The following is a 26,060-nucleotide window of genomic DNA, read 5'->3' on the forward strand; positions in this document are numbered from 1 at the left end:
TGAAGCACTTTTTGTCTTCCTCTATGGACAGACTTCTTCAGATAAAATGAAATAGTAAATCACTTCCTTTATAAAATCTACTAAATCACATGTCTTAAAACAACCAATGATCCAAGCAAAATGAGAGTGTTTATAAGTGCTAAGCAACCAGTACTGCATTCCTCTGCTATTTAAAGTTACATTGCATAAATGTAACACTAACCTAAAATAAAGTACCAGAGGCTATCATTAAAAAAATTAAAAACTTGTTAATTTTTTAATGACAGCCTCTGGTATTTTATTTTAGGTTAGTGGAACCACAACACCAGAAGCGTTACTTCAATATTTCCAAACTTTGCCTGGTGACTGGGAGCATGTGTGTAGGGGGTAGGGGGGAGGCAAAAGTCAGAGAGAGAGAGAGGAAACACAGTCACCAGGCTAGCCCCCGCTGACCCCACCAACACAACCCCCCCAGTCTCACTTTTCACACAGCCATTCAAGGGGTGATACTATCCAAACCAGCCCACGGGCGGTACCATCCACACTGACAGTCTTCTGGGACACTCATTCATATGCTCCACATTCCTTGTCATGGGTGGCCCCCTAACAGCCCCTCCTCAAGTCCACATCACATTCCTCCCACTCCCCCATCAGGTGGCATACCCACAAATTTCTCTACACACACACACTGATACCCAAGCATAGTAGGACTCTCTACCTGACTCCTCCACTTTTCTCTGTGCCCTTCTTTACTTACTTTTAGAGGCAGGGACTCATAAGTTACGTGCTTATATTAGAATTATCACAGCATGACTCTCATCCTTCCCAGTTCCCCCATATTTTTAATACAATTTTTTTTTTTTTGCTTTGCACACAATCCCTTTTTTGCACACAATCCCTATTAGTATGCACACGGCACCACAAGGCTATTACTGTCTGACCAATTTACCTTATGTAACTGCAATTGTAATGTTAATGAAAATGCACACAGCACACTGCCTGTTCACACTTTACTATTGGAAAGGAACTGTTGTTAATTTAAATGGCCTGCTAGAACTAATGTATTTAAAGGAAGTGAAAATGGTTGCTCATAGTTATGAAACATGTCTTTCTGAAGAAGTCTTGAAAATAAATAAGATGAAAGCGCTAAAGTACTACAAGAGTTGTTGGTGTGATTTACTATTTTTTGAATGCTGTTATTGTCATGAAGTTCATTTCTTAGTGTTTATATATATATATATAAATATATATATATATATATATATATATCAGAAATTGAGATTTGGAGATGTTATCTGGATGACTGCTGGATGATATGGAGAGCAGATGAGATCTATTTACATGAATTTATACAATATCTAAATGAGAATAAACGGGGAATCGAATTCACGGTGCATTACCATTCAATGCAAATTAATTTTCTGGATGTTACTGTGAGTAGAGAGAGGGATCAAACACTTAGTACCAAGGTGGTTCGAAGTACCAAAAATACAGAACAGATGCTTTATAATAACAATCTAATAAAACAAACTAAATTCTTTAATACAACCAACAAAAGCATTACAGCTATACTATCGCACTTTATTATAATATAATAAATAAAAAAATAATAAAAAAAATAAATAAAAAAACAAAAATGAAAAACACTTAAAGCTTAGCTGATCTGGCTTGATCAGGTGTGGTGAATCCATTATACTATTATTTTAATGTATGTGTGTTGTATGCATTATAAGTCTTACTTTTAAATTAAAGTATCTCTTGTTCCTTTAATTAACTAAATTGTTTAATTATTTTGAAAACTAGGAAATAAACAAATAATTTTTTTAAGCAAGAGAGCAAACACAGAGCAGAATGGGACTGATATTTGCTGAACTGTCACACCTCTGGGATAGTTTATTTAGGTTTTGTGTGATCATTGATGCATTTGATATATAGGGAAATTTAGGAAAAGTTTTAAAAAGAAGAAAAATAGAATAAATGAGCATAAGAACAAAATAAAATAATAATTATATAATATAGCTTTATACATTAATTTGCCAATTTGCTTTATTAGGCTATTTTGCTTTGGATTGGGTGGAAAGGATGTAAGAAGAGGAGGTAGAGGTGGGCTGGGCAGCTGATGAGTGTAAAGAGCTGTGCAGCAGCTTTCCTGGAGTGCTCAAACCTAATCCAGGTCTAAATGATGATGATAAGCTCCTACCTGTACTCTGAGATCAGCCTCTTACTAAGTACTTGTTTGTTTTTTGTTTTTCTTTATTTTTTATTTTTTTTCTATATTTATATTTTTTTAAATGTGTATTAAAATCAGTTTACATTATAAAGTGTTGGTAGTATAGGATACCACAAGCTGTAATGGTTTTGCTGGTTGTATTAATTTAGTTTGTTTTTATTTTATTAGATTATTATATTTTTTTTATTAAATTTTGATAATAATATTAATTTATTAATCCATTAATGTATCAGTCAGTGTGGGGGGAATCCATTATAATATTTTTTTAATATGTGTTGTATGCATTATAAGTCTTACCCTTTTAAATGTTTAGTATATCTTTCCCTTTAATTAACTAATTGTTTAATTATTTTGATGAATATATAAGCTTATTGTTTGGTTTGAAGAGTCGCTTTTGTTTTATTAAAGGAATTCATGTGGATTCACAGTTTGTCTCTTCCATCTGTTCTGTATTTAAGTACCCCCAATATAGTACGCTACTCCGTGCCTCCAGCTTTCATCCCAGACATATAATTAACAACATTCCCAAATCTCAATTTCTTCGCATCAGAAGTATATGCTCCTCTGAGAAATCCTACCAGGAATTTCAACGTGATCTCATCAACAGATTTGATCACAGGGGTTATGATCATAACACTATTTTGACTGCCAGTAGCTGGGCTTCCATATAAACAAAATCTGATCTATTAACATATAAACCCAGAGATTTGGATGACAATGCTAATCTTGGGCTTGACACCACTTATGGGTGTGAAATCAATGTCCTTAGGGCCATTGTTGATTGATATTGGGGTATTTTAAGGTCAGATGATAGAATCTCTGAAATTTTGGGGTTTATGTGCTTGTTTTCTTTACAATGGGGCCCCACTTTGGGGTCACACCTCAGCCATTACAAACACAGTAGTGAGACTACTCAACTGCAGACTACTTTATTTAGAGATCTACTTAAGGGTTGTTTCCCCTGTGGCCATTGTTCTGCTTGCCAATATGTTCTTAAATCCAAAGGTTTCACCAGTGCAAATACATCAAGCGTTTATGATATCTTATTTTTGGGTAAATGTAGCAAGGACTGGCTTATTTATTTAGCCAGCTGTTCCTGCTCAGCATTTTATGTGGTCCAAACATCTAGGTCCTTGCTGGTCCGGATTTCTGAACATTTAAGTGATATTCAAAATAAACGAGCTTCTAGCTCATTACATAAGCACACTCGCCAACATACTACAGCACAATTTACTTTTACAATCATTGATATAATAAAAGGAAATAGACAGGGTAAAATGGGTTGGCACTCTGTTTTAAATATCAAAGAATGTAATTGGATCATCAGGCTTGGGGGATTATTCAGGCCTGGTCTCAATGAGCAACTGTAATTAATTACTTAATTGGAGTGCAATGTGTATTTAAGTCAGTTTCAAATTTTGTGTGTGCTATGTTCACTGAGGAAGGCACATTGATGCTGAAACCGGTTTGACTGTTTTTGCTATAGCTTGCTATAGCTTTTTAGAGTTGCAACAATAAAGAATTTGGGTTTCACTACTTGGTGCTGGCCGTTTTTGTGATTGCTTCAAATAAAAACAGCATCTACTCCAAATTTAAAAATATCCACTTAAACTAATTAAAAGCACCACACTCTTAAAGACACCCAAATGTATGCATATCAACATGCTATCAAGACATTATAAGAACAACACATACAGTGCAAAGCCACACATCTCTTAAAAAATCCTCACAAAAAATTTTCAATGAGGTAGTGCACGTACACGCAACATTGGTTTAAGAGCCACCATGTCATTGATACCGGGTGCCTTCGCTGAATTAAAAAACATAATCCATAGTTGTTCAGCCACCTCAGTCATGTTCTTAAGACCACATCCTTTAATACTACCTTTCATGATTTCCAATACAAAAAGCTTAAACTTGTGCTGGTGCTCACTGATTTTAACATGATGTGCTAAAGCACCGCTATCTTAATCCAGTGATTGAGTCTCAGCATCTGGATGTACCTGTTGCCATAGAAACCAAGATTGTGACTACACCAACAGCTACTGCGCATTCTAGGTTTGTGACGATTGGTTCTCAGGCAGCTGCTTCACCCTCTGCATTGGTGGAGGCAAATAATGCTACTACACTCCCTTTTTTGCTGCAAGGACCATTACCAATCAACAAGGAGGAGACGTCCAGAAGCAGGGTAAGAAAAGGGAGAACTTTACAGCTGCAGAGTATAGAAATGGTTCGAATGGGGCTAAGGATAAGTAACAAACCATAAGTGGTATCGTTTTTAGTATTTCTTCACACAATTTAGCAACAGCGCAAATCTCTTTGTTAAATAAAGTCCTCTGATTCATCCTAGCTAAAAAGTCGAATATGGTAAATCTACTTTTAGATCTACAAGTGAATGCCAGGAATATATTTTGAAACTAATGTTTCCTGGACAAAATGTGGGACATGGTACTTTTACAAAGCCTAGTATTTTTGTACCTATCATCCACCTGGTCGTTAATACCTTTGTCATAGTCTGTGAGAGTGAAATAAGAAAAGAGTTTGAGCACAAGCATAGCCCTGCTTATTATAATCTGACTTTAGTTGAGTACAGAACATTGTGTGAGTTGAAAAGTATGTCTTTACTAGAGATAAGGCCAGCGGACAAAGGTGGGGGAGTTGTGGTAATGGACAAAGAACTTTATTTTGAGCAGATGCTAAAACTGTTAAGTGACAACTCTACTTATACTGTGCTCTCTAAAGCACTGGTGAATGGAGTAATGGAGAAAGTGTCTTTTCTAGTCTTTGATCTATTAATGATTAATATCATTACCAAGGATTTGTACAAATATTTCAATGTTGACCATCTGGTGGTTCCAGTCCTGTATTGCCTTTTGAATGTACATACAATTTGGAATGTCCACCAATGAGACCTATAGTTTCTAATATAGGGTGGACTATCAAACTGCTTCCTATACATGCAGAAAAAACTTTGTGCCCAGTTTTGGATGCAACAAGGACAGTCTTGAGAGACAACAAAACTTTCTTGCAGGAATTCTACACTAATGTGAAAGACTTTGGACTAAATTATAGGTTCATAGGTTCATACTAGGCTATCTGCCCTGGGGCAATTATAAGCCTAGCCCGATTCTGTATGGCTTACGCCACCCCTTGATTTGAGTATACTGTGCCCTTTTTAAGGTTTAGTTTACTGTGCCTCTGTCTAATAGTGACACGGGAGTAATCCCTGGGACAAACCTACGATCCCCCATCCACTTATCGAGATTCTTCTTAAAGAGATTCAGTGAGGTGCTCTGCCTCACATGAACTGGAATTCTATTCCAGAGCGAAGGGAGCCTCTGGTTATGAACCTGTCCCTCCAGCAAGTTCTATTTATTTCTGTGTTGAGGTTCAAGTCCCTCGAGCGTGTGGCTCTAAGGGATTTAGATTTACTGAGGTGGAGCATGTCCATTAATTCTGGATTTGACATAGCTTTGTATGTCAGGCATAGATCGCCTCGAAGTAGGTGGTATGCAACTGGGTAGAGCTGGAGTTTTTTTAACCGAGCAGCATATGGCATCTGTTTGAGACCCTTGATCCTCTTGGTGAGATACTTTTGGGGTCTTTCTAATTGCTGCAGGTGTCAGGTAAGGTACATCCCAAAAGGGGCATTGTATTTTATGATGGGCCTGATGAGGGATGAATAAAGGGGCACGATTACCTCTCTTGATCTAGATGTGAAACCCTTCGTGATGAGGTGGGCTATGTAGAAGGTCTTTCTAACCACTTTGGCAATGTGGTTTTCAAAGGAGAGATTGCTATCAACTTGGGTCCCCAGGTCCCTAATAACTTTCTCTATACTTAATGGGTTTCCGCCTATGTGGCAATTTGTGGGCACATTGTTTTTGCCAAAGGGTATGACTATACATTTTTTGGCATTTAGCTTTAAACCATGGCGCTGGCACCAGTTATCTGTCTCTGTGAGACCTTTTTGAAGGATGTTTGTGTCAGCTGAAAAGTTGATTATGGCACCCAGTTTGCAGTCGTCTGCGAACTTGGTGAGCCATAGTCCTCCCACATTTGCCTGTACCTCGAACAAGAGTGGTCCCAGGACATAACCCTGTGGGATGCCACTTGTGACCGGTTTCGAGTCTGACATGGCTCCAGCAACTCTCACTCTGTGGGTTCTGTCTTTGAGCCAGTTTGTGACCCATCTTGTGACATAGGGGTTTATATTTAAGCTGGATAGCTTATCTATGATGCCAGTGGGGTATTGTGTCAAATGCCTTTGCAAGGTCCAGATAGGCTGTGTGGACTACCTTCCCTTCATCTATGGCTTTGGTGACTATTTCAAAGAAGTCAACCAGGTTCAAAAGGCAGGATCTGCCCTTGACAAAGCCGAACTGGGTAGGATCTAGTGTCTGTAGGTCCCCAATGTTTTTGTTTATGAGCTCCATGATGATCCTCTCCATAGCCTTGCAGACTAAGCTAGTCAGGCTTATGGGGTGATAGTTTCCAGGGTCCGTAGAGGCTCCACCTTTGTGGAGTGGGACCACTGTTGCTGTATGCCATTCTGTGGGCACATATCCTGTAGTGAGGCTGTGATTGTATAGCTGTTTTATTTGAGGATCTGTTCCTCTTGTAGTTCATGTAGGGCAACCTGGGATGCCATCTGGTCCCATGGAAGCAGTGTTTTTGTTTTGGAGAGGGCAGCCTTCACCTGAGCATCTGAGATGTTTGGGAGGCAGCCCTCTGCCGGGATAGATACTTGCTCTTTGGGGGAGAGGGTGGAGAAGTTTGCACTGAACCTGTCTGCCAGGATATTGGCGATGTCTGTGGGTTCAGTGTATTTTTGTCATTTAGAATCAACTCAGAACAAGTCTGGGAGTTGCATCCCAGGTTTCTAACATAACTGATAAAAGCCTTATGATTGTCTTCGGTGGCCTGTGCAATTTTTCTCTCGAAGCTGTCCTTAGAGGATTTTATGAGGGATCATAATTTTTGCTAGTACTGATCAGAGATGTCTTCCCTATTAGGGATTTTGCTCTATCATGTAGTAGCTTCCTCCTTCTGTTGTACAGTTTATTTATGGCAGGGTCCACCAGACTGGATGCCTGCCTTTCTATGATTGTGTCTTGGATTTGTTTGGGATAAGATGATCCATGCATTCCTGGAGATGTCCATAGAATGCATTTATATAGGATTCTGCAGTTTGGGCTGTAGTTTCCACTGGCCCTGGGGCCTTGAAGGATTCCACTTCAGTTTTGAGAAGTGAGAAGTTCGCTTTTGAGAAGTTTTTCACTGTGGTTTTCTGGGCTGGGGGTAGGGTCGGGATGAGGACATCCAGTGAAATTAATTTATGGTCTGATCTTACCAATGAGGTATATACTTCTGGTGTGGAGCATAGAGTCCCCATGTTGGTAATGATCAGGTCTAGTATGTCCCCTCTTGTGGGAGTGGTGACTAGTTGTTCCATAGCATTTGAGTTTATAATTTCCAGGAATCTTTGGGCTAAGGTGCTGGAGCTTGAGTAGTGCTTCCAGTCAATGTTTGGGTAGTTGAAGTCACCCAATATAATGGTGTTCGGAGAGATCTTCATGTTCTCCAATGTTTTCAGGAAGGCCGAATGGGATTCCTGACTTTGAGAGGGTGGTCTGTAGGATGCTATAAACTGAAAAGCAGTCTTGCCCACTGTTAGTTGCACATGGATGGTCTCCGATACTTCATGCAATGCCACTAACCTGGAGGTGTGGATATCCTTGATAAATATGGAAACTCCACCTCCTTTTGTGGTTTGGTCCAGGTTTTGGGGCCGAAAAGCATGATATGAGGTATAGCCTGGTAGTGCTGGAGTGCTCTCTGGAGCCTTGAACCAGGTTTCTGTCACTGCACAGATATCGATGTTCTCCATACTGAGGAGAGCTTCGAGTGCGTGCATCTTGAGGTTACGACTTCTGGCATTTAGCAGCATTACCCTTAGTTTCTTGTTCCTTGTGCTGTCTATGGGGGTGGGTTTGACTTTTGAGCCTTGCCTAAAAAAGGCACTATGGGGGTGGCAAGAGCCTTTGCCAATAAGCGAAAGCTCAGTGGTGACAGGTGAAAGCCGTCCCTAGCGAAGCAACGTGGCTTGTCGAGCATGTCATCCCAGGCTGACAGACACTGGATCCCCTTTGAATGACACCAAAATTTTAGCCAATTGTTAAAATCAATCATTTTGTCTTTGTACTGTGGCATCATTCTAGGTGAGGGTAAGATGCTGCTCAAGGTCAGGGTCATACCAGCCTGGGCTACATGATCAGAGAGCTCCTCTATGTCTCTTTTCATGTAGTCCAGGGAGGTACGTCTCAGGTCATTCACACCAGCATGTACAATGACAGAGTCATATTTGTATTTGCTTTGGAGTGACCTGAGTGCTATGCTATGTGTCGGATCCTAGCACCCGACAGGCAGCTCACTGTGACATTCTCTTTATTCAGCCTGGTGAGCGGGACGCCAGTGTGTCTGACAATAGAGTCACCTATAACAAGAGTATCAGGTGTGTTATTCAGCCTTAAGGGCTGTGGCTGCTTGGCACACTGACTTTGTGGGTTATGTGTTGTGTGTGTTTTGTTTTGAGGTAGCGTTTGCTTGGATGTCTGCTTTGGAGGTCTCTGTTGCTTAGGTAGATTTTTATTTAGAGCCTCCGAGTATGTTTTTGTGTATTTATGTGTTTGGTACGCTGATGTGGTGGGACTATGTGATACTGGAATTGTGTTGTGTGAGGACACCAGTTTTGAGATGAGAGAGCTCAGCCTCCAGTTTGGCTAAATAGTTGCATCTCTCACATATATTTGAACCTGTTTGGAGGAGGAGAGGGTTGTCCGTGTACATGAGACAGTTGTAACATTGCCTCAAAATTCCCTGATTCACCAGCTGGACTGGAGAGGAAACCAGTGACTGACCTTTGGACATGCTAGAGTAATAGGGAAACTGAATTTAAGCCGGACCAATAGAGGACAGGGTAATCGTAGAGAGTATAAGAGTAAGTAGTGCTTATGGTTTAATAGTGCTAACTTGTAGGATTACTTAATTGGACCAGTGAAGGGCCTTAGAATGAGAATATGGTGTTTAAATTGAGAGATAGAGCAGTTCTAAGGGAAAAAGTGAAGAGCAGACTTTGTGGAGCCAGGAATAGTTTAAACCCAATTAGGCGGCGATGAAGGAGTTTTGGAATTGACCCAAAATGGCCAAAAAAACTACAGTTTCAAGTCAGTAACCATCTGACTATGTCTTTGTTACTATGGATGTTGAGTCCCTGTTTACTGTTATCCTGAATAACTGGGGTATTGATAATGTAAGGGAATTGTTGATAACAGGGAGGTACATGCCCCCTGAGAAAACTGATTTGGTTTGCATGCTGTTGGAGATAATTTTAGAGAATAATGTTTTTGTTTTAACAATGAATTTTTCTTGCAGACGGTTAGTGTAGATATGGGGATGGCTTTGCCAATAGCTATGCCAACCTATCATTGTTACAATGGGAGGAGAGTGCGGTGTTTCGCAACAATGAGTTTTTTACATATGTGAGATGGTATACTCGATTTGTGGATGACATCTTTTTCTTATGGAATAGTCCGAGTTACTTACTTCCCCATTTTATTGAATATCTTTCGAAGACTACAACCTTTTTGTGTTTTACGTACAAATGTTCTAAATATGAGATAGATGTTTTGGATGTTAGAAGGTCTGAGTTAAAAAATTTGTACACTAGTCTATATAGGAGGACAAGTAGGAAGAATGCACTTTTTCATAAGAATAGTATGCATCCATGACATTTTGCTAAGAATGTGCTTAGGGGCCAGATTCTGAGAATGATATGATTGTACAACGATGATACACAACGTGGGTTAGCCCTTATGGAGCTTAAGAGTGATTTTTTGAGTAGATGGTACTCTGAAAAATAGATATATGGTAATATTACTCAGTTATTGAAGGAGACGAATACCAGGGGCTGACCGTGTTTTTCTGAGCAACCTCCCAGAGAGGTGAATGAACATGAATGTACTAGAACTGGAACGGTGAGGGTTCCTATGACCTTTTCGAGTGAAGGCAGTGTTTTTTATGACATCATTAAAAAGAATTGGAGAATACTGAAAGTATCTGAGGAGGTTAAAGAGGTTGTGAGTGAGAGACCTATGTTCTCTTTTAGGAACAATCTCTCACTGAAAAGACAGCTGTGTTATAGGTCAGGACTAACTAGGTCAGTCCCTGTTTCACAGAGACAAGGAACGTATCCTTGTAGAAATTGTAGTACCTGTGACACTATATATATATATATATATATATATATATATATATATATATATATATATATATATATGTATATGTATGCAGGTATGAGATTTATACACCCACAGACAGGAGCAATGGTTGATTGTAAGTTTTATGCAGACTGTAAAACAAGGAATGCAATTTATTTTAGTTTCTGTGAGGTCTGTTTTGTGTTTTACATAGGTAAGACTAATTGATAATTCAATGAGCATCATGAACATCAAAGAGATATCAGGCATAATAAAGATAGTAGTGCTTTAGCACGTCATGTTAAAATCAGTAGGCCACAGCACAAGTTTAAGTTTTTTGAATTGGAAATCATGAAGGATAGTATTAGAGGGAGTGATATTAAGAACACAACTGAGGTGGCTGAACAACTATGGATTATGTTTTTTAATGCAGCAAAGGCACCAGGTATCAATGACATGGTGCCTCTTAAACCAATGTTGCGAGTACTTGCACTCCCCCATTGAAGTTTTTTGAGAGGATTTTTTTTATGAGGTGTGTGGCTTTGTACTGTATGTGTTGTTCTTAATAATGTGTTGATAGCATGTTGATATATATACATCTGGGTGTCTTTAAGAGGATGATGCTTTTTATTAGTTTGATTAATTTGATGTTTTTAAATTTGGAGTAGATGCCATTTTCATTTGAGTCTGATGAAGTGACAGTTAGGTTATAAAAGCACTTACTCTTTCCCTATATTAAAGTTATTTTTATCCTTAAGCCATGGGGGTTCTGTTCAGTTTTTTATTTCTATACTAATTATATCTAGCCAAGGATATAACAGTCTACCAGCTTCCAAAGCTTTAGGGTACACTTCCACATGTCCAAACTGTCAAGCAACTCAAGCTGAGCTAAATATAAGACAAGTTTGGTTGCTTATCCTTTCAGACCTTTCCTGCCATGAAAAAAATGCAATCCTCTGAGGCTTTCCAGGATCGATAGTCAGCTCATGCTTTAATTGCTGGGCAGATAATTTCCCTTTTGGGGAAAAAAACTTTCATTTCCTTATATTTACTGTTGTTTTGTTACATTTCTCTCCAGGAAAGTAATTCTAAAGTTAGGAGTGTTGAGTTTTAATGGACTGTCTTGACATTGTAATGCACTTGGTGCACTCATTTTTTTATTGTCAGTTTAAAAGTAGTATAAACTAACTCATAACATATTTTCTTTGGAAAAATTGTTTTTTTCTCCTAATGTGGGGCTACCATATTGTTCAAAAGTGCTTTTTACTGTTTTTTTTTTTCTTTCGTCAAAAAAGGAACTTTTTGTGGACTGCTAGTTTTACTGGCATTTGGTGCTTGCCTTTCCTGGAAAGAGGCGTTATTTTTGGCTTGAGCATAGAACAGATTGTCAGTCCAATGGTTGGTCCTTCTTCTGGCCACAGAAATAAAAAAAAATAAGCAAACAGGCTTTGCCACCACAGCAGGCTAACAATTTGCCTCAGCCACAGGTGGATGACTCTGCTTTGGCCATTTGTTTTACCTTAGACCAGTCGACTGTTACCCCAGATCCCTCTGATGTAGGACCTACAGCCACTATGGACCAAGGGTTAAGTGCATCCTCTGTGGCTGTTAGAGACCCCTCAGTGGGCGAGGAAGAGACACTCTTGTTGATCCTGGCAGAAGGAAGAAGTTTCCTCTGTTGTATCAAAATGCTGTACCCATCCCTGGAAAAGCAGCAGCTGCCATTAGTAACACAGCTGGCCCCATTTTTCCTGTCAATGAAGAACTGAAAACCAAGCATGTATCTACTCCTCCTCAAATTTCTTTGGATAGGACTAGTTTACTTTGACTGGCTCGGGGTCAGGGTGTAATTCAGGATATAGATCCTTCTTGTAGTTTTTGGTAAAAGAAAGAGTGATGCTTCTTTTCCTGAAGAGATTCAAGATTCTAAATCTGAACAGGGATAGGTTCAGGAATTTGTCCCCAAATTTCTGATTCAGACTCAGAGGACAGTTCAGTTTCTGATTCTCCCTGTGAGGGTTTCTCTGTCTCTGAGACTATTGCTAAAATGTTCCAATGTTTTCAGTGGGAGTATACTGAGGTTTCTCAGTCCCTAAGAAAATACTGTAAATTGTTACAGAAGGATTTTCCAGAACCAACTCCCATTCTTCTTGTCCTTTCCAGTCTGCTTTAGAGAATGTGTGTCTTACTGCCTGCATTAGAGGATGTGTGTCTTATTGTTTGCTTTAGAAGATGTGTGTCTTACTGTCTGCTTTAGAGGATGTGTGTCTTACTGTCTGCTTTAGAGGATGTGTGTCTTACTGTCTGCTTTAGAGGATGTGTGTCTTACTGTCTGCATTAGAGGATGTGTGTCTTACTGCCTGCTTTAGAGGATGTGTGTCTTACTGCCTGCATTAGAGGATGTGTGTCTTACTGCCTGCTTTAGAGGATGTGTGTCTTACTGCCTGCATTAGAGGATGTGTGTCTTACTGTCTGCATTAGAGGATGTGTGTCTTACTGTCTGCATTAGAGGATGTGTGTCTTACTGTCTGCTTTAGAGGATGTGTGTCTTACTGCCTGCATTAGAGGATGTGTGTCTTACTGCCTGCATTAGAGGACGTGTGTCTTACTGTCTGCATTAGATGTGTCTTACTGCCTGCTTTAGAGGATGTGTGTCTTACTGCCTGCATTAGAGGATGTGTGTCTTACTGTCTGCTTTAGAGGATGTGTGTCTTACTACCTGCATTTTTCCTGATAGTCAGCCAACTGCCCCTAAAAGGCAGATAGGATGTATACATTTCCTCAGTCTTTTAAATTGTTATGCACTATTAACAAACCTGACCCAGCAGCTATAGCTGTAGTGACTCCACACTTAATTAATTCCAGTCTCTTTCTAATAAGGATGAGAAGATTATTGACAGGTGAAGGAAATGTATATTTCTACAACTTTGATTTTCAGAATTTTAAATTCTAGGGTTCATATGATAAAATTTGTTCTGACATATTGTGAATATATGGGGAATGTTTTATCTACAATTTCTTCTTGTGAAGAACATCTGCTTTAAACAAGTTAGTTTCTTTTATTGAACAAGAAACTAAATGTTTTTTTGCAGTGTGTGTATGACTCAGGTAATACTTCTTCCAGAGCTCTGGCTACTTGTGCTGTTTTAAGGAATTTTGTTCAGTTGCATTCTCAGAGCCTCCCAGATGATGTAAAAATGAAATTTTCAATTCTCCCTTAGATAGAGATTTAGTGTTTGTCCTCTCTGCTGCAGAGATGATCAAATGTGTGATGAAAGCGGCAGGGTGATCCAGGGAATCTCTAAGATGTCCCAGCTCTCCTTTTCTAAATTGTCCAAGGGATTTTCTTTCTCCTCTTGCAATTTTGGCAAAAATAGAATAAACAATCTCAACAGAATTCAGGTAAACAGACATTCCTGGATCTTTCTTTGCTAAATCTGTTTGTTACAGTGTCCACATTCAAAATGATGTCACTTCACAATCTGTTACCACATCTTCCTCCTCTTACACATTTCCTGGTAACACTAGACTTTAAAGATGTTTATCTTCACATCCTTATTCATTTAGATTTCAGGTGTTTCATAACATTCTGTGTGTCATGACCAAATTATTAGTTCTCTGCCTTACCCTTTCGACTATCCACTGTACCATAGCTCTCAACCTTCCATCTCCAAAATGAAGAACACTCGCCTTCATAATGTGGAACAAATGGGCAAAATGTGGAACACATACTAATGGGTTACTAACAACTTCAACTAGGAAGGATAGGATGGTTAACATATGCTGGTTTTACTTATAAAGAAGATCCTTTAATGAATTAATATGATTAATTAATATTTACCATGGATTTCACTTAAAAAAAATTCCTGACACTGAATGTGTCACACACTCTTTCAATGTGGAACTTTGAGGAACTTCGAGGAACATGAACTTTTTAAGACCCCAAATGCGGTATGTTCCTCGTAATGAGGTACACTTGAGAGGTATGCACTATACTAAGAGCGTTCACAAAGTGTCTAGCTCCAATTTTAGCTCATTGCAGGGCATAGGGTATTCACATTTTCCATATTTAGATTTCTTGTTTATCTTTGCAGATCGTTTTTCAAAATATCAGGAATCTCTCTTTATTTCTCTCTGTCTTGGGTGAGATATCACTTGCACAAGCTGAGATTTCAAGAAAACATTCAAAGGTCTTTCTTGGCTCCCTTACACAAGATTGTGTTCATGGGATGTCAACTAGACATCTCAGTTCAAAGAGCTTTTCTTCTGAAATAAAAAAAAATAGATATTCATTTAGATCTATTTCTAAGGTTTTCCACTTAGACTTCAATCACTGCAAGGGAATGCCTCAGGTTTAGAGGCTCATGACATCTATGATTCCCATGATACCCCTGCCATGACTTCACATGAAACATATACAGCAATACCAGAAATCTCTTCAGTCCCAGCATCAACACCCTTTATCTTTTCAGATCCAAGAACTTGGGTTTGACAAAAAATATATATTTTTAGAAGAAACAACAGACATCTTTAAATCGAGGTCTCCGCTTAACTCTCCTTGGTCCAAAGCAGTCAGTCAACACAGATGCTTCAGACTTTGATTTTGATAACAGTTTTAGGAAGGATAAAATTGCAGGGGGGGGGTGTAGGATACCAAGCCCAGATGAAAACACGTCAGTATCATGGAGATGCTTGTCCTGATCATGACACTTGTCTCGCTGAAAATCTTTCTTCCCCAGGGCATCCTTAAGTGGTTTTAGACAATACTGTCATGTAGTACATCAGCAAACAAGGAGGGATCATGTTATATTCCCTGTTGCAGTCTACCCATGTTAACTTAGGATATAGTTTTACAGCATAACCTCACTCTATGGACATCCTACACTCCCTCAGGGAAAAGCTGTGTGGCACACAAGCTAAGCAGGATCAGGGCAGATACTCAAGAATGGAAACTAGATTGGGGGTCTTCAAAGATTTGATCCATCTGTGGGGAGTTCCTCAAGTAGACCTCTTCACATCCTCTCTGAATTATCAACTGGAAAAATTATGTTCCAGGAGTCCATGCAAGAAGGCCTGAAAGATAGATAACTTTTCTTTACTTTGGATAGGAATGTTCTAGTATGCCTTTACACCCTTTCCACTAATATCCAAGATACTTCTGAAGATTCAGAAGGAATTCCCCAAAAATCATTGTAGTGTCTCTCTTCTGACACAGGAAACCACAGTTCTCCCTTGTTCTGGCAATGACCAGGGCCAATTATCATATGTTTCCTCACAGAATGGATCAACTCATACAAGGCCTGGATGATGAGTCATAATTTCTTGTAGACATCTGCATTCTGAGGCCATGCAACAGGTACTAATGGAGGCGTGAAAGCCTGTTACTAGAAAATGATAAATTAGCAAATGGAAAAGGTTTTCTAGTTGGTGCCAACATCATAACCAGCAAGAATTCAAGGCAGCTTGTTTTCCGGTTTAAAAATACTTGTGTAAGCTAGTACCTTACGGCCTTTCTTTTTGTTTTATCAAGATTCATTTATCAGCCATTTCAGCATGTCTTCCCATGTATCCTCCTCTTTCAAGGCAGTCTCATGTCAAAGTGTTCTTAAAAGGGGTTTTGCATAACAGGTCTACAGGTAAACCAGTGTCCCCTCTTTGGGATCTTAATTTTGGGTAAGACAGGCTAACATCTGCTCCATTTGAACCAACTAATCTAGCTGACCTGAGGTTCTTAACATGGAAAACAGTTTTGCTGACTACCCTTACCTCTGTGAGTCAACCTTACCTCATTCTCCATAGGGATTTTTTTTGAGAACTAATCCTTCTTTTATGCCTAAAGTGGTATCCAAATTTACTTCAAGCCAAACTATTTATCTCCCGGTTTTCTTTTCTGAACTTGAATGAGGTTGAAAGGGTATTTTATACCTTGAATGTAGGCAGATAAGGGTCTATATTTGAAGACCGAATGCTTAGGTGATCGAACACCTAAACATTGTTCTTCTAATATCGAACCACACAATATCGAACGTCCCAGGGAAACACGTCCCTCGGCCACAACACAAAAAACATTACTTTACATCTAAAGTGAGGGGCTTCACCCCCCCACACCTCCCGATGTAGGGGGCTGTGCCCCCCACACCCCTTAACTAAATATACCAACTCCAAGATCGCTCAACAGAAATAGCAAACTCTGGCGAACGGCCAAGGGAAATCATTCCCTGTGTTAAATCGTCCATTCGCCGTTGTTTGCTTTCGACATTAGAAGATCGATGTTTAGGTGTTCAGTCACCTAAACATTCGGTCTTCTAATATAAACCCGGCAGAAAAAAACATGTACTATCTTGACAGAACTAAATCATTCAGATCTTTTAATCAATTGTTCATTTCTTATGAAGATAAGAAGGGACAACCTGTGTCAAAACAGACTATATCCAAATAGTTGTATAAAGCTATTAGATTTTGTTATACTCACCATGACAAATCTATCCCAGGCATGGACAAGGCCCACCCTACTAGGGCCTTGGCTTCATCTATGCCTTTTTGGAAGGTTTGGATTCAAAGAAGTATTCTAGAAACTGCTACTTGGTCTTCTGTCATACTTTACGAAGCAAAAGCAATTTATTTATTACATTTGTTTACTGGGAAATTCCGATTGGACACAGGTCCTTTTTCAGCGGAGGCCCGGGGAAAAAAGCTCTACAGAATAACATGGTAGATGGTAAACAATAACAATGAAGGTATGTATACAATAGAGGTGATCATGACATGGAGAAATACAGGAGAATATTAGGTACAATTGAGTAGTAAGCTCTAATTACAACATTGAGAAACAAGAAGTAAAACACAGTGTTACAAATTACCGAACAGTAACTAGATAACAATAATAACAGACTAAATGATTAACTAAATCCTGGAAGGATTAACAAGCAGTGAGTAATTTTCAGTTCAGTTTTATAGTGATAGAAGGGATACTCTATCTAAATCTGTGAACGGAGAGAAGGGTTGAAGGGGGAGGTTTATTAATCGGGGTTTGGACAAAGACAAAGCCAGTGAGATTTAAGTACAGTCTTGAAAAGACTGCAGGAGGGAAGGGTAGTTATGGTAGTGGGAAGGTTGTTCCAGAGTCTGGATATAGCACAGAAAAATAATGCTTCACCTGCTGAGTTTTTGGCTTTGGTGACTTGGGAGTAGATTTTTTTGCAGGAGCGTAGTGGTCTGGAAGAGTGGTAGGGTTGGAGAATTGTATGGAGTGATGGGATTCGGAGAGGGTGGTTTACTAGTTTATGAGCAAAGGTGAGTTGAGTTTGGTGTAGGAGTTGTGGGAGTTCAAGCCAGTCAAGATATATAAGGGAGACACAGTTGTGGCTACGGTAAGAGGCACCAGTGGCAAATTTTGCAATTTTATTGTAGCAGGCTATGAGTTTGTGTAGGTCTGACTGTCTAAGATTTGTAAGTATTGGTGACGCATAGAGTAGGGTGGAGATTAGTTGGTAATTGGTGATAGAGATTCTTGTTGGTTTGGTGAGGCATTGGCAGCTTCTATATAAGGCACACAGTTTTTTGTGAACTTTTTTATTCTTAGTGATATGTGAGTATCAAATTTGAGGTTATTGTCTGTCTGTACACCAAGTAGTTTTGTGTGGACAATTGGTGAAATTGAGGTATGATCCTTGGATTGAATAGTGAAATGTGGGGTGGTTGGGGTAGATTTGGAGGATTGGAAGATGAGGAGCTTGATTTTATTTGGATTGAGGAGAAGCTGGGCATTAGATAGCCAGCTTTCAACTGAAGAGAAAGATTCTTGTGTGATCTGTTGGAGTTTAGTTAGAAATGGAGCTGAGCAGATGAGGGTGGAATCATCTGCATACTATATGAGGGAGGCATGTTTTGTGGCAGTGTGCAGGTTGTTGGTGAGAAGGGAGAAAAGTAGGGGGCCAAGGATGGAGCCTTGGGGAACACCAAGAGTAACAGGAAGACGAGTGGATAGATTGTTGTCCCAGATGACTGACTGCTGGTGGCCTTGTAGATAGCTGTGGAAACTGTTTGTGACTGGTGTGAAGAAAGAGAGGTCAGATAGAGCAGACAGTAGTAGACTGTATGACACAATATCAAAGACTTTAGATAGATCCAGAAATACACAAACGGGAGGAGGCCATTGTTTTTGTGATGGAGGATAGTGTTGATGAAGGAGAGGAGAGCAGTTGTCATGCTGTGGTGCGGTATGAAACCATGCTAGGTACTGGAGAGGAGGTTGTTATTTTGTACAATATTATTTTGAAATATTTGTAAAACATTTTTAAAATATTTAAAAGGTTAAAAAAACATGAAAACATACATTTTATTAAAACAAAGTATTTAAAATTTATGACAAAATTGAGGTTCTATAACTTAAATCAAGTATTTATATTGTTTTAATTGATTTCATATTTTATTCATTTGTATTTTTCAGTATTTTAATTTATTTTGATTATTTTTTTTCAATTTTTGTAGTTCTTTTAAATTTCATTTCCAATTATTAGTTGTATACACCATATTATGCTGACATGATGTAGTTCTTTTTCTTAATTATTTTATGGCTTTGCATTAATGTTCTAGATTTTGTTCTTCCTTGCAGTCAGTCAGCTTAAGGTCATATTTAGCATATTTTGTTTGGTTTACTGTGCTGTAAAGAAAATTAATCAATAGGGAAATCTGAATTTTATCATATTTTACCATTTGCAGAAAAGATTTATTTTTATTTTAATGGTTTAAATATTGTTTTAATGTAATGGCATCATAGGTTGCTGTGTTTATTTGATATTAAATATTATCCCAAGCTCCAATAATTTTTTATAAATCGCTCACATATTTTGCCAGGGGTTATTATTCCAATTGTAAGATCTGTGTCTGAAATAAAAATGTAAATGTAATGAAAGTGAAATGAAATATTTGTAAGATATGGATTAATTTTTCCATGTTTCATTTTAACATATCATCCAAATCTTATGTATTTATAAATCCTTATTTATTATTTATCCATTTTATTTCATTTTGTTTTTTTTATAGTTATATTATAAATGTTGCATTTCCCTTTTTGTTGATTAGATTAATAAGTAATATTATTTAGTAAGTTGAGGTATTGCTTCTTATTGATGGGTTGATTGTTGCTTAATATTATGATATATACTTTGTTAATGTACATACATTGTTTCCTTAACTATCTTCCATTACATGTCTTTTCAATCTGTTCAATTGTCATTTTTGGTTTTTTCCAGTTTTTAAAGCATCAATATATAATATATTAATCTCTTTAAGCATATTGTCCTTCTTTCTTCATATGTTATTATATTAACCTGTTGTGTGTGTACTGGCATAAAAGAAATGACCATGCTTTAATTTCAATGTAGCTACTAATATTTAATTGGAAAATTTTAATTTTATATGTAATTGTTAATATTTGGATTTTTTTTAAATTTATATGTCATATATATATCTGTTCAAACTTCATCAAAATTGTTTGTTTTCTTATCATATTCTGTCATCATTATGCAAAATCAATTTCTAGATTTATCTATATTTCTGTCATGAACCATTGATGTATAATATTTATTTTGTATTTAGCCATAATATTATTTTTTTAATAATGGATGAATATAAATATATTTCTATGTCTGGTAAACACATGCCACCCATATCCCAATCATCTAGACATACTTCATAGCTATCCTTGTTTTTTCATCATATAATCACTTACCATTAAATCATTGAATTGTTTAGGTTGTAGGATTTAGCTGGTGGCAAGAACAAGCTTTGTATGACATAAAGAAGTTTTGGAAATATGATCATTTTAATTATATAAAAATATTTCTTCCATTGAAAGAAGAATTTATTCCATCTTTGTATTAGATTTTTAATATTATTTTTATTTCTTTTTTAATTTATAATTTGTTTCAATTGTAGTATCTATTAATTATATTTATCGTTTAATTAGTATTTAGTTATATATTATTTATAGATATTTTATTGGTATTTTTTATTTAGATACATTATTTTATTTATCATTTTTTTATTTTGTTTGTAAAATTTTAAATTTAAGAAGTGAAAAGTTTTGAAAGTTTTGATATCGCACATAATGCTTTTAAATTAAAATTATATTATTTTTAAATACAGCAAAAAATATTCCTATTAAAATTTTAAGGCTTAGTCTAGGGCTGTTGTCTATTCCTTCAACCTTCAATAGTTTTATTATCTATATGTATATTTGCAATAGTTCAATGATAAGCATAAAAAATAAGGAAAGAGAACATGCTAGTTTTGTGCCCTTAGTTATTTTAATAGATTTAGACAGACAAGATCTGATTTTTTTATAAAATCATTTAATGATTTTAATATAAATATTTTATTAACAATAGTTGTTTGTTTAAGAAATATTCTTCTAAAAAATGAAGTAATAATCCCTCAAATCACACTGAGCTAAATCATGTATTAATGTCTAATAACTATTTGTTTTTCATTTTATTTATCGACATGACAATAATTGTTAAATTTTATTCTTGTTTTTATGTTAGATAGACCCTATCTTTCTATAAAACCTGTTCTATCTCCTCTATCAAATAAGTGATGTTGGATTGTTATTGAGCAGCATTATGTGCCATATAAAAATTTGTAAAATAATATATTGTGCGGAATAATGTATGATGAACATTTTATTTTGTTTTTATTTTGTGATATTAATGTGTACTTCCCATTATGTGAGGAATCTTCTCTCTTTATTTATTTTTACTTAACTAATGACATTCAATGTCACAAACAACAATAAATACTCTAAAGAATTTAATTTAAACAATAATGGATTGATGTCTATACCATGAGCTTTGTTTTATTTTTTTTTTATTTTCAGCTTTTTGTTACTTCATTGTTATTTTATGTTTGTTATATCATTGTCTCTGTTCCTTGTATTACTAACTTTAACATTGTTTTGCTTTTAACTTTGTCAATACTGAATGTGTTTCTGTTTTCTCATTTTGATTATTAAGTTTATGAAAAAAAAATAGCAAAAAAATATTCCTTCTAAATCAGATACTTTCTTCTTTGGTTTCTTATTTTCTTGTATTCCTTGATATTGATTTTTTTTTATTGTTTTTTAGTCCTATTTGCTTTATATCTTGTTTTAGTTGTTGGTTGGGTTTTACATAGCATAGTTTTTTTTTAAGTTGATATTTTTTTAAGTTGATCATTGTTTTGTGGTGTTTATTTTATATCTATTAGTTTCTTTTCTTTCTTTTTTTTTATTTTTGGTTTTTCATTTTGAATATCATACTTTTTTGACTGTAATTTGAAATTGTATTCATTAATTCCCTTATTGTTTTTTTTTTTATATTTCCCCACCTTCCACCGCTTCCATATAGTTATGCTTTCAATGCATCCCATATATAGATCAGATATTTTTGTAAGATTGATATATCTAGGAATGTGTGTCTCTTTAATATAAAAAAATTAAAAAATCTTTGAGATTTGTTATGTAAGATGGTATTCTTGTTACTGATATCCTTCTCTTGAAACATAAGTCTATCTCAAACGTTATGGTGTTATGGTCTGAAAATGGACATGAAATTATTGTTAAGGAGGAATTTGGAGACCTGTGAGTTGATGCATTTTTCGAGTATCTTTAAGGGGGGGTGGCAATGGGGTGGTAGTTGGAGAAGTCACTTGAGGGGCCACCTTTGTGGAGGGGAATGATGTGTGATATTTTCCATAGCATGGGTACATAGGATTCAGATATGGAGCAGTTGTTTAATATGGAAATAGGATAAGCTAGGACATCAGCTGCTATCTTTATATATTCAGCAAGCAGGTAGTCGGCTGCTAGTTTTGTAGGTTTTAGTTTTGTCAGGAGTCGTTTTTATGTAGGAGGTGGGTACTGTGGAGAGAAAGAAGGTAGGGAAGGGTGATTTTGGGTTAGGTGAGGGGGGGAATTAGTGTAGGGAAGTATTTTTTTTGTTATGGATAGCATGGATTCTGTGAAGTGTTTATTTAAGGAATCAGCAATGTTACTGTTGGAGAGAGTGGTGGTTGGTAGGGGGTTGCTTACTTTTCCTGGGCAGAGTATAGAATTAATTGTGGACCAAAATTGCTTGGGGTTGCTTTGGGAGGAGTTTATGAACATCTGATAGAAAAGGGCTTTGTCTGCTTTTACTTGATTTTTGACCTTGTTACGTAGTTCAAGGAAGAGTTGCCTGAAGGGTTTTTAGTTATGCACCAGTGTTCCCACATTTTATCCCTGGATTTCATAAGGCCCCTGGTAGTTTTTTTGTAGCCAGGGGGAGCTCTTAGTTCTGATTCTGGTGTTTCTCAAGGGGTCATGGGAGTTAAGGATGTTGAGGAAGGTACTGTTAAAGAAATGGACTGCTTTGTCAAGATTGAGGTTCTTTAGAGGTGACCAGTTTACATTCTAGAGGGAGGAGGTGAATGAGTTGGGTTTAAAATTTGCTTTGTTGCAAATAAGTCTGTGGGTATTGGGTTTGCAATCATTAATGTGATTTTTTAGTAGGAAGGTTGGGGAATGGTCACTGAGGGAATCAGGTAAACAGTCTGCTAGGTAGGTGTGAGGAGCTTTGTTAACTAAGATGCAGTCAAGAATGGTGTGGTTATTGGGGTTTTTATTGATCCTAGTGGGAAGGTTGTATTAGCTGAGACAAACCATGGAGATTTAGGTGGAGGGCTGGGTGGTTGCTATTGTAGAATAGCCAATTGAAGTTAAGTTCCTGAGGAAGATAGTTTCTTGGGGTACGGAGAGATTGGCCCAGTCTAGTAGGTTTTCATGGGGGGGTATATTTTTGGCCTGGTGGGAAATAGCACCCTATAATGTTGATTGATTTTTTAGGGTTTAATTTGAGGGTGGTATAAAGTATTTTTTCCTTGTCCAACCGGGGAACTGATTTGGTGAGACCTGGGATATCCAGGTGGTGTTTGTTCGACAGTGCCACACCTCCTCCTTTTTGGGATAGTTTGCCCTTTCGGAGGCTGTTGTATCCAGGTGGGAATATCTCTTCACTTCTGACGTGAGGTATTTGGTTAGGATGATGATGTCAGGGGAGTAGAGACTTATGTAGGCATGGAAGTCTTGGATTTTATTACAGATGCTTCTGATGTTGAGACATAATGAGGAGATTTTTGGGGATTTTCTTGCTTTTGATTTGGGTGATGGGGGAGTTGGTTGGAAGGGGGTTTGTGTAGATATTGTTGATTGTGGGGCCAGAGATGGGGTGCACATCTCCACTGAGAGTAAGTTTAGAGAGAGTGTTGAGAATATTTTTATATATGCTGTAAAAAAATTGTTTTATGTTATGGAAATTGTGTGTTCAAATGTGGTGGGGGGTTGGTAACTGCGTAGTTGTACTGGGTAGAGGTAGTTAGTGGTTGTGGTTATGAAATTATGCAGTGTGTGTTTGAGGGGAGTTGACATCAGAGTGCAGTGGAAATTGTTGGGGGTTATGTCTGTAGCTGTTCGTTAAGTTGTAATGCAGGCTAGAATAGTGCAGGTGAGGATTACAACAGTATTACCTAGTGGCTTGATTGCTTTGGATTAGGATGTGAGATTAAGCAGGTAGGTGGGTAATAACCAAGTTATTATATACACAAAAACATTGCAATATTAATACCATATTACATCAAAAAGCATGAAAATCAGTTTCTATGATCCAATAGACTATACAATATAGTGATAAGATCCGTACTGGTCCCAGGTAATGTCCCCTATTTAGATTATATATAAATAAAATTAAATAAAAAGGAGTATGTGCTAATCAAGAATATGATAGGGACACCTAATGTAAACTAAAATATAATAACAAAATGTCTGGTCCAACTGTATAACTCAAAAACCCATGCTCCAACTCACCATCAAGATGGAACCAAGAAGTAGGCCTGACTATTACTATTACTAGATGTCAAGGACAATTTAACACAAACAATGATTATGAAAATCAAAAAAGAATGACATATATAGCACAGATAGTCCTAGTCACACAAATCTAAATCAAAAAGGCAATATTTTGTAATCTCAATATAACATAGATTCACTAGTAAATTGGGTTTGTTACCCAATTGTTGACACTAGTGAAAAATAGATGTATGAAGTCATTGCCTTGAAAATTTACAAAAATGCTCCTTTAAGTAACAATTACAAAAACTTGCGTGAATGTATGAATAGCAAAATCAACTTAATCAGACCCATCAAAAAAAATAATAAAAAATAAAAATATATTCACTTGGTCTGACCTTTCACAAAGGAAGGCCTAACCCCCCAGGGGTATTGATAATGTGGGCCACTATGGAATAAACCTTACCTGTGACATTCCTAAACAATGTTAAATACACAATAAACACAAGGTATTGTGAGCCACATTCGTTCTTCTTAGAATGATAAACAATATGAAAAAAAATTGTCCAAAAAGTGTCCTTATTGAAATGATAAATAGTCAGAGATATAAAAGGCTGACCCAAAAAACATCTGTAAAGGACAATCAAATATAACAAATTAGTTGTAATAAGCATCAAACTGAAGAACACTAGTTGTATGATTTATAAATTGTCCCCCTTGATAAACAGTAGAAACACACAATGCCTGAAATGACCTGTGTGGTTAGTCCAAAGCTGAACACAAAGATGAACAGAAATACTACATCCTTAGAAGGAGATAAAAAGCCATATACATATACAATGTGGCAACAATCATAATCATAACAATCATATATATCCCATTATTAAGGACATATTCACCAACCAAAGGGCATGTGGCGCAAGGAAAAAAAACTACAACCAAATGTAGTTGGCAAAATGCCATGCCATTGCCCCATATATATATATAATGTACTAAATATGGATAACCACTCCATGAATCATACATGGACTACCACTTATATTGAGGGGCTTTATCCCTCCATGTATGATTGTTATGATAGTTTGCATATTGTATATGTATGTGGCTTTTCATCTCCTCCTGAGGATGTGGTGTTTGTGTTCAGCTTTGTGATTTGTTACCTTTCTTATGTTTGAATTGTGACTAGTCATCTGTATCACCAGTCTTAGGTAAGAGTTGTTTGTCAGAGCTTTTTTTAATTTGCCTCAACAAGGTTTTGGGTTCTGTGCCCTTTGATTGGTGAATATGTCCTCAGTAATGAGACATATACAATTATGGTGACTGCTGTTATGTTGTATAAGCCTGTGGTTTTCTTCCTTCTCCTAAGGATGTAGTATTTGTGGTCCAGTTTTGTGACTGGTAGACGTTGCTATTTTTGAATTGTGATTGGTCATTAGAATGACCAGTCTTAAGTAAGGGCTGTTTGCCGGAGCTCCTATTTCATTTGATAAGGTCTTGGGTTTTGGTTTATTAGCTATGTGGGTAATGTCAAGCTGATTGGGTTGAAGAGCTGTTGCAAGTAGTTCAGCATTTGCAGTTCTTCGATACTTCCCTTTGCTCATATTCTCGTGTTCTTAACCATTCACTTTATTGTTGAATGGTTACCTTACCATGTAGTTATCTATTTGAGGTGGTTAGAACAGCTCAGTGTTAGGCGTTAGTTTTATTCTATTTATATAATTATTTGTCATGG

This window comes from Protopterus annectens, chromosome 14.part0 (assembly GCF_019279795.1).
Source record: "Protopterus annectens isolate FY-2018-M chromosome 14.part0, PAN1.0, whole genome shotgun sequence".
Classification (NCBI taxonomy): Eukaryota; Metazoa; Chordata; order Ceratodontiformes; family Protopteridae; genus Protopterus; species Protopterus annectens.